Genomic DNA, 11,725 nt, shown 5'->3' on the forward strand with positions numbered 1-11,725 from the left:
ACATCCGCTGGATCATCGAAAAAGCAAGAGAGTTCCAGAAAAACATCTCTTTCTGCTTTATTGAATATGCCAAAGCCTTTGACTATGTGAATCACAATAAATGGTGGAAAATTCTGAAAGAGATGGGAATACCAGACCACCTGACCTGCCTCTTGAGAAACCTGTATGCAGATCAGGAAGCAACAGTTAGAACTGGACATGGAACAACAGACTGGTTCCAAATAGGAAAAGGAGTACATCAAGGCTGTATATTGTCACCCTGCTTATTGAACTTATATGCAGAGTACATCATGAGAAATGCTGGACTGGAAGAAACACAAGCTGGAATCAAGATTGCTGGGAGAAATATCAATAACCTCAGATATGCAGATGACACCACCCTTATGGCAGAAAGTGAAGAACTAAAAAGCCTCTTGATGAAGGTGAAAGAGGAGAGTGAAAAAGTTGGCTTAAAGCTCAACATTCAGAAAACTAAGATCATGGCATCTGGTCCCATCACTTCATGGGAAATAGATGGGGAAACAGTGGAAACAGTGTCAGACTTTATTTTGGGGGGCTCCAAAATCACTGCAGATGGTGATTGCAGCCATGAAATTAAAAGACACTTACTCCTTGGAAGAAAAGTTATGACCAACCTAGATAGTATATTCAAAAGCAGAGACATTACTTTGCCAACAAAGGTCCGTCTAGTCAAGGCTATGGTTTTTTCAGTGGTCACGTATGGATGCGAGAGTTGGACTGTGAAGAAAGCTGAGCACCGAAGAATTGATGCTTTTGAACTGTGGTGTTGGAGAAGACTCTTGAGAATCCCTTGGACTGCAAGGAGGTCCAACCAGTCCATCCTAAAGGAGATCAGTCCTAAGTGTTCATTGGAAGGAATGATGCTAAAGCTGAAACTCCAGTACTTTGGCCACCTCATGCGAAGAGTTGACTCACTGGAAAAGACCCTGATGCTTGGAGGGATTGGGGGCAGGAGGGAAAGGGGATGACAGAGGATGAGATGGCTGGATGGCATCACCGACTCGATGGACATGAGTTTGAGTGAACTCCAGGAGGTGGTGATGGACAGGGAGGCCTGGTGTGCTGCGATTCATGGGGTTGCAAAGAGGTGGACATGACTGAGGGACTGAACTGAGCTGAATAGACTCACTTTAGCATCCAAAGCCAATAAATGGTTTCACAATCTGTGCGGACTCCTGGATGTGAATTTTCCAAGGTATAGCTTTCTACAGGAACTCTTTATAGGCTTGGAAATGGTCAGAAACACAAATGTTGTCCAGAGTGTCTTGGAAGCCTCTTAATACAGAGTCAAATTTTATTATCTTCGTTTCTTTACTTGGGCTTCCCTGGTGGCTCAGATGGTAAAGAATCTGCTTGTAATGCAGGAGACCCAGGGTTCAGTCCCTGAGTCAGGAAGATCCCCTGGAAAAGGGAATGGCAACCCACCCCAGTGTTTTTGCCTGGAGAAACATGGACAGAGGATCCTGGTGGGCTGCAGTTTGTGAGGTCACAAAAGAGTTGGACACAACTGAACAACTAACACTACGCTTTTTTCTTTACTTGCTGTTTATCACTTTCCCACTCCCCCCCACCTCCTTCCATCTCTCCCTCCCTTCCTCTTTCTTTCTTTCCTTTTAATTCTCAATTATTACAACAAGCAAGCAGATGGCATCGTTGCCGAGTAGGGTTCCAGGGCAAAGGATGATACACCAAGCTCCCCAATCATAATTGGTGGTGAGATTAGTTGGGAGAGTCTCATTTATTAGCAAATCCTCTTCATTTCATTTATTCTCCCGTGATTATTTGCCACTCCCTAAGCCCTTACGCTGCACCTGGTCTGTTATGGCAATCACAAAAATCCTACCAGGCAGATATTCTTATTTTTCCATTTTGCAGATGAGGAATTTGACACTGGAAGAGGTAAGTAATTTATCTAAGTGACAGAATTAAGATTTGAACCTTGCTCTGTGATTCCAAACCCTTAACTAGCTCAGATGACTCACTTTCCTCCTCAGGGAAGAGCTGAAACTCACGTGGGGCCTCCTTACCAGCTCTCCAGTCTAAAGCCTTGAGCACCTGCCTCTTCTTATCTTCAGAAGGGCAAGAATTGCTGTAAACTGAACCAGAATAACGACAGCTGTTTCCTTGGACCATCCATCATTAGTCACTTCTTCCTTCATCCCTGCCCAGCGAACAGTAGGTTGGTAAGTGGCTTAACTGTTACCAAGATCATCCCCACATTCTACGCACAGATGGCTCTGGGCTAGTTATGACTTAACCTAATTATTCTGGCCTTTCTAACTTTTCACTTCTAGAAATAGTCACTTAAAAGGGGGAAGATTTTGAAAGACTTATTTAGGTCTTACTCTCTTAAGGGAGAGGGAAATTATTTTTGAGGCAAATGAGCCCTCGATTTCCTGAAGAAGGGGAGATTATTATTTGTCTAAGTAGAAGTTAATTGGGAGAATTGACACATAAAAGCTATTAACAGTAATGGTCCATGGAAGCCGAAAGGTCACACTGTTCGACACATATGGTGGCTAAAAAAATGGGCCATCTTCCTGGCTGTACTTCATCCCGAGGCTCTCTTGGGTGTCTGGGTATGCAACTCATACGCTCACCTTCTAAACTCTTCTCAGGACCCCACACTGTTTTACCACCGGCGGAGGACTTGGGTCTTTTTCAGTGCACCTCTAATTTTGAGACAGATGGCGATGAAACCTTTCTAACCACCCTACTTTAAATCCAATAGGATTGTCTGCCAGAAAAAAACTCTTCCCCTTCTTGTATTGTTGTTGTTGTTCAGCTGCTAAGTTGTGTCCAACTCTGCAACCCCGTGGGCTGCAGCACGCTAGGCTTTCCTGTCCTCCACTGTCTCCCGGAGTTTGCACAAATTTATATCCATTGAGTTGGTGGTGCTACTAACCATCTCATCCTCTGTCATCCCCTTCTCCTCTTGCCTTCAATTTTTCCCAGCACCATGGTCTTTTCCAAAGAGTCAGCTCTTCTTATCAGGTGGCCAAAGTATCGGAGCTTCAGCATCAGTTCCTCCAATGAGCAGTCAAGGTTGATTTCCTTTAGGATGGACTGGTTTGATCCCCTTACAGTCTAAAGGCCTCTCAATCTTCTCCAGCACTACAGTTTTTGTACTAGAAAGACAAAAACCCTTTGCAGGCAGGATGAGCTGGCATCTATAATGTCTCCCATGTGCTGTATTAGAGAAGGAAATGGCAACCCACTCCAGTATTCTTGCCCAGGAAATCCCATGGACAGAAGAGCCTGTGGGCTACAGTCCACGGGGTTATAAAGAGTCAAACACGACTTAGGGACTAAACAACAACAGTTCCGTGGACACACTGTCACCACTAATTCGGTACAGAAATAAGAGGAGGCCACTCACATCTGGGAGTCGGGAGGAAGTTCTGGTCTTAGCAAGACCAGAAACCGTGGTCCTAGGTTTCTAGGTCCAAGGAAGCAGTGAGACAGCCTTGCAGACAGCAAGTGGTAAGTGTCAGGTAGCAGGACCTGCACTGGCCCTGGAGTTGGGTGGGGTGGGGTGGAGGCACTGGACAATGAGAAGACCAGAACCCTGACTTTCAAAGCTGCTAGCATCTCTCAACCAGCTGAACGGCTGCATCCCTTATGGAAATAGCTGAGAATATGGCATCAGGTCAGGCCCTGAGAACTGGCTGCTTGCCAGTGGCCAAGGGAGAGGCCAGGGTCTCCCATCCAGGAGACTAAGACTCTGAGCTGGTTTCTTGCACCCCCCGGGGCCTGCCACGCCTGCCTGCCTGCCTGGGATTCCAGCTCCCAGCCCTGCCCTGTGGAAGGAGCTCAATGCTTTTGATACTGTTTGTCCTCTTGCCCGAATACAAAGAGATTGAAGTCAGAAGATGTGTCTGTGTGTTTTTCCCCCCTGGACTTGGTTTACAGTTGCATCTTACACTGTGCTGATGTCTTTGAAGCAAAAGCAGCATTTCAATCCGTGAATTCAGGTGTTGAGAGTCTGATCTGACTATTGCTCTTGCCGGGAGGAGGCAGGTTCAACTCTTGTCAACCGTGTGCTGACTTGTTAACACTACCCATGTCCGAAGTAGCAGGCTCCAATGGGTCTCAAAACAGAGCCGACGCACATGGCTGATAAGATCCCAGTGGGCAGAGGTAATGTTACACCATCTATGACATAATTTCTAGAATAATCACCGCTGCCCTTTGCTCCAGAATCCAGCTCCAGCGCCTGAAAGAAAAAGTGGAAAGTCCTCAAACAGTTCGGGGCTCAGAACTCTGTGTACTTTCCTTGAAGTTGGTTAAACTTCCACTCAGCTTCGGAAGCTGATAATAAGCAGTTTGCAGCCAGCCCTCGCTTATTCTTTCTTCTCCTTTTTGGCTTTAGAGGGACAGATCCTCAAACAAGCCTTCTGGTGGCCGTTAAGAAGGACACAGTTCTTTTCTGAAGCGTGTGCTGGCGTTTTACAAAGCACGGTGCACAGAAGAAGTGGTTGGCACACAGGGGCAAGGTCGAGTTCCCGGGGACAGAGTGTGGCTGATTCGGCTAGAGACCCTGCTTTAGCGTAGTGATAGGGGGTACGCTCACTTAAGGAGCAGGGAGTCGGGGCATCTCAGTACATTTGTTTTCCAGGCTGTGCAATGATGCAGCTGAAGGAAGGGGGAAGCCCTATCTCAAAAGAAACTTTAGACCTGGGGGCCTGAGGTCAGGTATCTTGCCCCTCCCCCCAGAAAGACCTGACTCTCCACGCCGGAGCTCCTGGAAAGCTGCCTGTGGGTGAGAATGTGCTCTCATATTTATAGAGGAAACCAGGAAGCGGGGAGTCGCAGCCCGGGCTTCCTGGTCCCGCTGCTGACTCACTCTGGTATCTCTGAGGCCATTTCCTTCATTTCTCTGTACCTCAGTTTCTCAGTTAAATGAAGGGTGGAAGTGGAATTCCCCCAGGGGCGTTGGGAGCACCTAATTCATGTTTATGCTTCTTGGAGATAACTGGGATCAAGAGGTCCTCGGGCCACAGAGCATCACTACCTGAAAGATTACATCTTTATGGTCTCCTCTAGGGAGTCACCGAATAAATGGCATTCAGTCTGGGGTCATCTTCCTGACGGTCCACCTCTCTACTCCGTGACGCCCCCTCCCCTCCTCTTCCACCCTCACCCCCAGTCCTGTCCTCTGCAGGAAGCACTGTGTCTAAAGGGAAGGAGACTTCAGTGTCTCTTTGCTCTTTCCAGAATCCTGCTGGCCCACAAGTGTAGGCGAGAGAGGTTTTGGAGGAAATGGCTGGGAGGCTGCTAAGTGCACCTTGTTCAGGCACAACCTTCCAAGTTCTTCTAAGAAATTTTGGCTGGCCCTTTGCACTTGGTTTTCTTTTCCCCTTTCAGAGTGTTGACCTCACTGTTTGGCTACAGTGCATACGTCACTTCCTCCTCAGGGGGCTCTGTGTTTTGTCTCCTGCTGGTCTGAAATGTCTCGTAATCTGTTGTGTTTTGCTGGATTATGTTGGGGGTTGGTTTGTTGCGTGATTTGCTGCGGTGTGCTCAGTCGTGTCTGACTCTGTGCGACCCCATGGACTGTAGCCACCGTGCCCCTCTGTCCATGGGATTTTCCAGGCAAGAATGCTGGAGTGGGTTGCCATTTCCTTCTCCAGGGGACCTTCCTGACCAAGGAATCGAACCCACGTCTCTTGTGTCTCCTGCACTGCAGGTGAATTCTTTACCACCAGAGCCACCTGGGAAGCCCTTCTTTGTTGGGTGGTATTCACAAATTGTGGGCTTCCCTAATAGCTCAGCTGGTAAAGAATCTGCCTCCAATGCAGGAGACCCTGGTTTGATCCCTGGGTCGGGAAGATCCACTGGAGAAGGGATAGGCTATCCACTCCAGTATTCTTGGGCTTCCCTTGTAAGGGAAAGAACCCGCTGCTCAGCTGGTAAAGAACCCACCTGTGATGCAGGATACCTGGGTTCCATCCCTGCGTTGGGAAGATCCCCTGGAGAAGGGAAAAGCTACCCCTTCCAGTATTCTGGCCTAGAGAATTCCGTGGACTATATAGTCCATGCTAAGTTGCTTCAGTCGTGTCCGACCCTGTGCGACCCCAGAGACGGCAGCCCACCAGGCTCCGCCGTCCCTGGGATTCTCCAGGCAAGAACGCTGGAGTGGGTTGCGATTTCCTTCTCCACTCTGACTTCTAGGACTCACATATAGTCCATGGGGCCTCGAAAAGCTGGACACGACTAAGTGACTGTCACTCCCAAATTGTCGCTTGTGCCCAGCCCCTCGCCCTGTCTGCCTCCCGATGGCAGGTGATGGCAGTTTGCAGCCTGTAGCATTTACAGACATGCCTTTGTCTGTTTCTGCTCTGTTGCTGGTGTTGGTGCCTCTGCAGGGAGTTCCCCTGCAAGGGCGAAAGACCAGCAAAGCCCACAGGGCTCTTATCTCTTCTTCCTGCTGTGCAGACCGGTGGCTCATTTTCTGAACTTCGCTGCAGGGTGGCTCTCCAAGCCTGCTATCCAGAACAGGGTCAGAGCTCCTGTCTTTTCCTCTTCAGAGGCAGCAGCCTTTCCGTGGTTTGTCACAGATGGCTTTTCCCATTCCTGGAGGCAGTGTTTCCCTGCTCTCATAAGAACATGTTGGTAGATACACTTGGAATTTATTAACTCATTCCACAAGCTTTATTTACTTACCACCATGTGCCAGGCACCCTAGACGCTGGGCCTGTGACAGGAATTAAGACGGAGCTGGGCTCTCAGAGCTGGGCTGGGGGCAGGGCAGTGGGCTTGCGGTTGCAAGTAGTGATGGGCTGGGTTGAGAAGGACACACAGACTCCCAAGTGACAGTGGGAGGAAAAAGATGATTAGTGCTAGAGCCTGATACTATTAATAGTATTCTAATATGATTCTAAAATTCATCGTATCAGTAGCATGGTATCATTACCTATTATAACAGAAATATTTCAGGACTTCCCTGGCAGTCCAGTGGCTAAGACTCTGCACTCCCAATGCAGAGGGCCTGCATTTGAACCCTGGTCAGGGAACTAGAGCCCACATATGGCAACTCAAGATCCAGCATGCTGCAATGAAGACCCGGTGCAGCCAAATTAATAAATCAATATATTAAAATATATATATATAAAAACTTTCCCTGGCTCTTACTGTATGCCAAGCACTGTGCTATGTAATCTCATCTAATCCCTACTCTGCCCTTCGTGCGGAGCTGTAACCTCATCCTGATTTTCCAGAAGAAAGGAGCAGAGACCCGGGAGGCTCAGTTCTGAGGGCAGGGTCACTAGCTGATTTCAGCTTTAGGTGCGAGGATGAGGATGTGTGGCGCAGAGAAAGGGAAGCTCGCAGGGAGTCCTTCAGGACCGGAGCCCGCCTGCGCCCCGGGGCAGCACGCGGATGACGCCTGCCCCCCCCCCACCCCCCACCCCCCGTCTCCCTGTGTTCTGCGTGGGTGCTGTGCCCTGCAGCACATCGGTGTCTTCAAAACTGCCCCTCTGGGGCCATCCCAGCTCAGCAGTGTCTCAGGGAGCTCTTGAAGGTCTTAGGGAAACTTCAGACCTTTCTGCCAATCCAGCAGTGGGGAACCTGCTTAGAAAGGGACTTCTGACGTGCTATCAGTGGCTGAGTGCTCCCCTTTTATCTGTTTATAAAGAAAAAAATCATGGGTTGGCCACAAAGTTCTTTCCGGTGTTCCATACCATCTTACTGAAAAACCCGACCGCACTTACTTGTTGGCCAATCCAGCACCTAAGACGATGGGGATGACTGGGTACTAGACCCAGGTGAGCGTGCCTGCCTTGGATGTGTTTGCCAAGGTCATCAGCCCTGTCCTTCTGCTATGTTCGAGGACAGGGCCCAGGTCTTATCTGAGCTGCAGCGTAATCGGCTGCTGATGCTGTCTTCAGAATGAATCTCTTCTCTCGGTTTCCCCATCCTCTTCCCCTCTCTCCGGGCAGTTTGTATGCTCTTCAGGGTGGGTGCTGTCCAAGGACACACTGTCTGGTTCAGGTGCTGCGGCTTTCAAAGCTCGCTCATTTCCCGGGGCCTCAGTGATCAGCTTGATGGGAATGGCTTCAGGTCTCTATCTCCAGACCGGATCATTTTTTCCTAAGGCATTAGAACAGCTACCCATCCAATCTGCGTGGTTCTCAGTAACTTCCAACTCGGAAGGCCCAACACCAAGCGTGTCCTCTGTACCCCGAGCCTTCTGCATCCTCCTCTGGGAAGGTCACCACTGGCCATCCTTCAGTCTGAGCCAGGGGACATGGCAGCATCTTTGATTCTTCCCTTTTCTTCCCCCACAACAGCTCTTCCTTCAGCAGGTTCTGCTGCTGCTTTCTCTTCCTCCAGGCTTTTCCTTTGCGCCGTCCCATCACCATCCCATTAGCTCATGCGCCATCATCTGCTGGCTCAGGGGCTAGTGGTCTTCTGCGTAAACCCCTGTTCCTGCCAACCGATGCTCAGTCGGGCAGCTGGAGTCAAGTTTCCAGAATGCAGATCTCGTGATGCGACCCCCCCCTTCTCAAGGCCCTCCAAGTGGCTGCTAGCGCTCTCAGGACTGAAGGTAAATGCTTGGACAGGGCTGGAAAGACCTTCTATGACCTGGCCCCAGCTGTTCTCCCTCACTTTACAGTCATAATTGTCCAATGTAACGGGCTGCGCCTTGCCTGCATAGTCTTCGGTGCGTGCCAATCCATGTGCCTGATGCCTCCACCTGGTGTTAGGGGATCCAGTTATGTACTCCACCCCCGCCCTCCCCACCATCCATATGTTGAAGTGCTATCCCCCAGTACCTCAGAGTGTGACCTGATTGGAGATCGGATCTTTACAGAGGTAATCACACTAAAGTGAGGTTATAGTTTGGGTGGGCCCTAATCCACTCTGGGACTACCCTAGTGACTCAGTTTTTAAGAATCCACCTGCCAATGCAGGAGATGTGGGTTTGATCCCTGGGTTGGGAAGATCCCCTGAAGTAGGAAATGGCAACCCACTCTAGCATTCTTGCCTGGAGAATCCCATGGACAGAGGAACTTGGCAAACTACCATCCATGGGGGTCACAAAAGAGTCGGACAGGACTGAGTGACTCAACCACAACAACAAATCCAACATGACTCGTGTCGTTACGAGAGGGAGAAGTTTGCATACGAGGTGCGCATGGAGAGAAGACAGGAGAGGACACCCAGGGAGGAGATGTGTCTGTAAGCCAAGCAGAGGAGCCAGGAGTGGGTCCTTCCATCACTGCCTCAGAAGGAACCCCCTCTGGGGACACCTTGGTCTTAGGCTTCCAGCCTCCAGACCTGATGAATAGTAAATTTCTGTTTTTTAAGCCCCCTCCCCCATCTGTGTCCTTTGTAACAGCAGCCCCCACCCGCTAACACACCTGAATACTTCCTGCTTATCTTTTATAGACGTGCAGCCTGGTTACCACTTGGCTTTGACCTCCTAGAACGGGCTAGGTAGGCCTCCTCTGTGCTCCCCTGCTTCTCCCCCTCGCTGATGCCTCATTCTTTTTATCAGAGCCTGTTTCTCTCTCTACTAGTTGTTTTTTTTTCTTTTTTGTCTGTGCTGCTTGTTAGACTGCGCCTTATGACGGCAGGCAGAGAACTGTCTTCCAAACTATCGTGTATCTTCGGACCTTTGCCAATGTTGGGGAGAGGCCTGTATCGGGTATTAACTGCTGTGTAACAAATGAGCACGCAACTTACTGGCTTAAGACAATGAACATTTATTATGTTACAGGTTTTGCGGGTCAGGAATTGGGGAGCAGCTCTGCAGGGTGGTTCTCCTGGGAGGCTGAAGTCAAGGTGCCCCCAGTCATTTGAAGACTTGACGAGGCTGAAGCTCTTCCTCCAGGATGGATCCGTCTTGTGGCTGTTGGCAGGAGGCCTCTGGTGCTCCCTGACTCCATCCCAGAAGCTCCTCTGTATGCCTGTCTGAGAGCCCGTGACAGGGTGGGATTTCTCCAGAGGGAGTGACTCAGGAGAAAGACCTTTGTGTGTCCTAACCTCAGAGGGACCCTGATTTCAGCCACACTGGCCACACTGCTGACATCAGAAGTGATTTCATACAGTTACCTGTGGTGGGAGGGAAATTAGCCTCACTTCTTGGAAGCGATGGAGAAGGAAATGACACCCTACTCCAGTACTCTTGCCTGGAAAATCCCATGGACAGAGGAGCCTGGTGGGCTGCAGTCCGTGGGGTCACTAAGAGTCGGGCACAACTGAGCGACTTCACTTTCACTTTTCACTTTCATGCGTTGGAGAAGGAAATGGCAACCCACTCCAGTGTTCTTGCCTGGAGAATCCCAGGGACGGGGGAGCCTGGTGGGCTGCCGTCTCTGGGGTCGCGCAGAGTTGGACACGACTGAAGTGACTTAGCAGCAGCAGCAGCAGCAGCAGCTTGGAAACGAAGAATAGCAAATAATTTGAGGACTTATTTATTTATTTTTCTGACTGTAAAAACAGGCACAAAGGTTATCATCAGAGACATAGCGCGACATGGGAGAGCACACCAAGAAGCAGTTGTATTTATGTCAAAAAAGCCAGGCGGAAACACACACCCAGAGGGAAAGGGCATGGGCCTCCTCTTTAGTGAGGAGGACTGCAGTGAGGAGACGGCTGAAATCACTATATGGGACAGTCCTTTGGGTCTTTATTATTATTGTTGTTTTCACATATTCATTTCTCATTCTAAGATTTATCTATTTTTCCTGAGATGCATATTTGGCTGAAGTGCAGTTGACTCACAGTGTCTCAGGTGATTCAGCTATACACATACACATGGGTTATTTTCAGATTATCTCCATTATAGGTTAGTACAAGACATTGACTCCAGCTCCCTGTGCTATACAGTAAACCTTTGTTGCTTGTTGCATATCTATTTTTTTAAAATTAGAAATCTAGCATTCTATTCATACTAAGTTAAACAAGTGGAAGCAAAAATGTCAAATTTTTTAGTTGGGCAAAAGTCATAAGTTTCCTAAAATATATGTATTATACATACTATATATATATATATAAAATATACACTAAATGAAATGGGAGCACTAAATATGACATAGAAAAAGTGAAACTAGCTAGAGACAAGCAAAAGATCACCATATAATGTGGACCTATTCTTGAATACATGAAAGGGTTTGGAATCAAGGCACTGAGACAAGACTCCCCCATCCACGGATTCAGCCCAATTCTCCCCAGGCACCCCGCACTGCGTTACTGCCTCCGGCTGGAGGAAGGCTGAGATCCTCCCAGGAGAGCAGAAGACGCACAGCTGAGGCGGCAGCGGGGCTCCGCCTCTCAGACGTGTGTGTGACGGAGGCCACTGTGTCCTGGGAGCTCTGTCCCTGCTGCCCCCAGACTGTCGGATTCCTGGTCTAACTCCACCCCACTCCACCTTTGCTTTCTCTCCTCGCCACCCCCAGCTTTTAATAACAGCTGGTTCTTGTTTTTATTCTCTGATGTATATTTTGGAATTCCTGGCAGCTTAGATGGTAAAGAATCTGCCTGCAATGCCTGAGACTCAGGTTGATCCCCAGGTTGGGAAGATCCCCTGGAGAAAGAAATGGAAACCCACTCCAGTGTTCTTGCCTGGAGAATCCCATGGACAGAGGAGCCTGATGGGCTACATTCCATGGAGCACCAAAGAGTCAGACACGACTGAGTGACGCACACTTTCACGACTATTTGTCCCACGTGTCCTCAGATCACCGGCTCCTGAAAG

The sequence above is a fragment of the Ovis canadensis genome, chromosome 20, assembly GCF_042477335.2.
Source record: "Ovis canadensis isolate MfBH-ARS-UI-01 breed Bighorn chromosome 20, ARS-UI_OviCan_v2, whole genome shotgun sequence".
Taxonomy (NCBI): Eukaryota; Metazoa; Chordata; class Mammalia; order Artiodactyla; family Bovidae; genus Ovis; species Ovis canadensis.